Source organism: Gymnoscopelus braueri (genome assembly GCF_963280865.1).
Source record: "Gymnoscopelus braueri genome assembly, chromosome: 23".
In the NCBI taxonomy this organism is placed as follows: Eukaryota; Metazoa; Chordata; class Actinopteri; order Myctophiformes; family Myctophidae; genus Gymnoscopelus; species Gymnoscopelus braueri.
In genome coordinates this window covers 3613175-3618174 of record NC_137625.1, presented here as the reverse complement: position 1 = coordinate 3618174, position 5000 = coordinate 3613175, and the positions used below count along the sequence as shown (strand labels likewise).

At 42.4% G+C, this 5000-nt stretch overlaps 2 protein-coding genes across 2 annotated transcripts in view; both read left to right on the top strand.

Annotated features, from left to right (window-relative positions):
• sema3aa (sema domain, immunoglobulin domain (Ig), short basic domain, secreted, (semaphorin) 3Aa) overlaps positions 1 to 5000 on the top strand; it is a 92825-nt gene that overhangs the window by 28852 nt on the left and 58973 nt on the right. The gene's annotated exons all lie outside the window — the stretch shown is intronic.
• Positions 4203 to 5000, top strand: part of LOC308079212 (mixed lineage kinase domain-like protein) — a 165920-nt gene continuing 165122 nt past the window's right edge. Inside the window, exon 1 of the mRNA XM_080420589.1 lies at positions 4203 to 4206. The gene's annotated coding sequence lies outside the window, so the exon portion shown is untranslated. The remainder of the gene's footprint in view (positions 4207 to 5000) is intronic.

Here is a 5000-nt window from a genome sequence, read left to right as displayed (position 1 = left end):
TATTCTGAAAAACGTATGTTTCTATGTCAGTGGTGCTCAATCTTTTTCATGTCAAGGACCCCCAGAATTATATGTATTTGGCCGCGGACACCCATCAAAATATTTTGTTCCAGGGACCCCCAGAAGCAAAGATTTGAGTTAAAAATGTTCGCTGTAAAAAATATATATATTCAGAAGATTTGCACAAATTTTCACGATTTTTCAAAAATAGCAGATCTACAAGCTCATAGCGCGGCACTCGGTGCCGCGCTATGAGCTTGTATATCTGCTATTTTTGAATAGCCCAAAGTGTAAAATAATGCTTTTTAGCTCAAATCTAAAAATGACACAGTTCCAGGTCTTAAAGGGTTAAAGCTTCCATCCGGGACTTATTTTCATGACCCAGGACCGCCAAATGGATATATATTTGTCCGTGGACCCCCATCTGAAAACCTATTGTGCCAGGGGGGGAATTCCATAAGAGAAGCTTTGCCAATTTTGTCAACATTTGTCAACATTTTTCTGCAATCACAACCACGCTATGAGCTTGTAGGTCAGCTATTTTAGAATATAATAATATAATGAAAAATAAATTAGGGCTTGGGACCCCCTCAAGGACCCCTGCATGGGGGTCCCCGGACCACCACTTTGAGTGGTGGTCTAACTACTCTTCCATTGTGACCTTTAGACCCTGGGGTTGGACACCAACTGGTTGACAATGTCAATAAAGTTATTTGAGGCAGACAGTGCACAGGATTGGACGCTAGATGCTCTGCCATCTGTAGTTTTAGTTGTAGCTTTAAATAACCATTTCCTGGTCATTTACATACCGTACGGGTGACTTTATTGTTAGATGACATACAATTGCTGAGGTGCGTGTGTCTGTGCGCGCACACACTGGAACCCCAACATTATGTAACTCCCAACCCATCTATGGTATGAATTCAAACACCCAGACAAAAGCATGCACACACACACACACACACACACACACACACACACACACACACACACACACACACACACACATGCGCGCGCCGCTTCCAAAGCCCTGCAGAGAGAGAGTTCCCGACCCCCTCGCTCTCTGACACAGATGAGCTGCGACCCTCTTTATGGGGTGACGGCCACGCCCCCCCTCACAACCCTGGTCTCTTCGCCCCGTTGCCCCCGTTGCGGGGAACGTTCTGTCCACCCCTTCATCACCGCCTCATCCTTCTGTCCGCACTGGATCTCCAAGTGGCGTCTGGGGACCACCAGGGGTTCTTGGTAGGGGGGGGGGGGGGGCGGGGGTTCCAGGGGGTCCCCTGCAAAATGAGAAACAGTTTGAAACACTTGAGGCCTATTTTATTCGTCAGCTATTCGAAAATGTTGCCAAGTCTTGGGAAATGTCCCTGTCCCTGGAACGGGATCCACCAAGCCAACTAGATATCAATCTGGGGGTGCTTGACGCTGATGAGGGGTGTGACGGAGGGCTGGATAGAGTCTGTCCACCCCTCCATTATTACACCCTCATCCCTCCATCCGCCACTCCGTCATCCCCTCTATATCAATCCTCTCTCCGTGCCGGAGTCACAGATGCTCAGAGCCCTCTCCCTATCTGAGTGGCTGCAGATGGCTGCTGTATTATAGCAGCCCTTCAATCACAACGAGACCACTGTGTGTGTGTGTGTGTGTGTGTGTGTGTGTGTGTGTGTGTGTGTGTGTGTGTGTGTGTGTGTGTGTGTGTGTGTGTGTGTGTGTGTGTGTGTGTGTGTGTGTGTGTGTGTGTGTGTGTGTGTACGCGCCTGCTTATCTACTGTACACATTTGCTCGTCTGTATGTTTGTGCAACTGCTGTGTTTATTCCATGTCATCTGATCATGTGTGTGTAACGCACGCCAGAGAGGCTGATGAATGAGGCTCAGAGATGAGCGGCGCTGATAGTCTGGGTTTATACCCTGACACGGTATACTGTTCACATGCACGGTACCCTGTCTGTGTTCCTACTGCCTGATACGTGCCGCGAAACGATGTCTCTCATCACACGCAAAAGAGACTGTTCTTTCTATATCTCCACTCAACTCAAACTTTATTGTATAAAGCACGTTTAAAAACGACCGTGGTCGACCAAGGTGCTGTAGAGGTCAATTCTACTATACATTATATACACCTGCTGCTAAGTATTGTCTCTCACTTGCACAAGAGACGGTGATTCTATATCTGCTGCTAAGTGTTGTCTTTACTTACAAGAGACTGTGTTATTCTTGTGTCTTGTTACCTTTGTTTGCTTTGTTTCTTTTTCTATTCTTTACTCATATACATTTTGACTGCAAAGCATTGGGAGCTTGTACAAAAACAATCCCCCCCCATTAACACTTTTACCCCTGTAAACGTGTGATGTGACAATAAATCTTGAAGTTGAATAAGTACTGCAGAGCACTGATACTCTGGGTGCACCGTGCACGGTACCTGCACGTGCACGGTTCTCTTTGTTTCTTCTGCATAGTACATTTTAGGAGACTGTCTGAGGGAAAATCTAATGCCCCTCATCTATGCTCCGTTGTATGGCGGGGTTTTGCACGCTGAAAATAGCCGAGCTCCAGCTTGTATCTACTATTTTCATTGCGCAACATTATCAAACGAGGAAGTATAAGGGGCAGCATGTCCACAGAAAGCATTGTGTGAGTGCTGAGGAGCACTTTGGATATCACATAGCCTATATACAAAAAGTAGTCGCACGCAGTGTCTATTGACGCCGGCAGCGTTCGAACCTATCAACCTTTGCTGTGCTCAAACGACCCGTCATCTGCATTATATTAGCACAAACAGCCTAGCTGAAACAACGGTAAACATATCGTGTCGTAAATGACCAGTTTGCCAGACACAGCCAGAGGATGAAATATGACATTAATGAGCAGTGCTCCTCTCCAAAAGTTCTGCTGGAAGCACCCTGGGCGCTCTGCCCCCCCAAAAAAAAACACTCCAGCATGTCTTTACCATAGAAATGCATGGCAGAAAGACAAGGCCCCTAAATGATGCTTTAGTAGGCAGATGGCATTTGGAGCAATTTTTTTGAAAAACAGTCACATTGCAGTTTCAGACTGCTGTTAACCCATTGATACCTGGAACGCATCTGTGTCACTTTAGGTGTCTTTGGCTATTCAAAAATAGCAGATATACAAGCTCATAGCGCGGCACCGAGTGCCGCGCTATGAACTTGTAGATCTGCTATTTTTGAAAAATCTTGGAAAAAAATGTTTTCGATTTTTTTCAAAAAACTGTTAGGATTTAGGATCTTAAAGGGTTAAATACTTAAATGATGCTGTCGGGCAGAAACCTATTTTAACTTTTTGTGTTTTTGCATAAATCAATGCCCTATACTTGATCATACTACAGTGCAGTGGTGGAAAAAAGTACTAAAATGTTTTACCTAAGTAAAAGTATCAATACTGCAATGTAGAAATACTCTGTTACTAGTAAAAGTCCGGAATTCTAAATGTAGTTGAGTAAAAGTAAAAACAAATATTGGCATCAAGTACCAAAAGTAAAAGCACTCATTATACAGAATGTCCCATTTCAAGTTTTCAAATGTATGCCAACCTTTTGAAAATAGCTCACAATGCGTCGCGATGCGACGCATTGTGAGCTTGTAGATCTGCTATTTTCAAATGGCCGAAATGTATATAGGGCTGAAGTGGTTAATGTATGTGTTGTAATAACGATCAAAATCTACAAAGTAACTAGTAACTAAAGTTTTCAAATAATTGTAGTGGAGTAAAAGTACAATATTTGCCTCTGAGATGTAGTGGAGTAGAAGTAAAAAATATTGAAAATGGTAAATACTCCAGTAAAGTAAAAAATCCTCAAAAGTGTACTTAAGTACAGTACTTAAGTAAATGTACTTAGTTACTTTCCACCACTGCTACAGCATCACACAAAAGCATCAAAAGTAGCAAAACCACAAGCTCGAAGCGCGACGCGAAGCGCGACGCGAAGCGCGACGCGAAGCGACGTGTTTCTGCTACTTTATATTTTTGAATTTGAATCCTGAAAAGTGACAGTGTTGGACATAATGAGGTTTCCACCCGACAGAGATGATATGTATTCATCATTCTGAATTACTTTATTCACTCACTAATAAAGCATTTTTTAGAAGAAACATATATTCATGTATACAGTACATGTCGAGAATGTCTCTTCCTACGATGATTAAATTATGAGCAGATTATTACTCTCAGTTCTGGCTGCAGTCTGTGGATGCTGAAATCCACACCGGCAGAGCACAGTCATTTAACCCTTTAAGACCGGGGGACGCATCTGTGTAACCACTTTATCCATATTTTATACTTTTGGCTATAAAAAAATAGCAGATATACAAGCTCATAGCGCGGCACCGAGTGCCGCGCTATGAGCTTGTAGATCTGCTATTTTTTTTTTAATCGTGTTTTTTTTTTGCAAATCTTTGAATATATATCTATAAAGCAATTGTTTTTTACTCAAATCTTTGCTTCTGGGGGTCCCTGGATTTCTTTTTTTTTAGATAGGGGTCCGCAGCCAAATACATATCGTTGTGGGGCTCCTTGACACTGACATTAATATTATAGCAACATAAGTGTTTCAGAAAACTGTTTTAAACTGATTTAGAAGACATTTGTAGAATCCCCAGAAGCAATAACATTTTAGCTAGAAATGCTCGCTTTAAATATATATATATTCAAAGATTTGCACAACATTTTTCACGATTTTTCAAAAATAGCAGATCTACAAGCTCATAGCGCGGCACTCGGTGCCGCGCTATGAGCTTGTATATCTGCTATTTTTGAATAGCCCAACGAAATCTAAAAATGACACACAGATGCGTTCTCAGGTCTTAGCAGTACTATGTCACTTTTTTCAATGAACAAAATGTAATTTCGTCCAATCTGTATGGTAGAGTATGTTAATACAATATAACTTATACAATGGGGGTTGGTTGTATTTTGTCTCCATGCTCTTCTATTGAGACATTTAGATCGTGTCAAAGGTCATGTCTCACCTAGACAC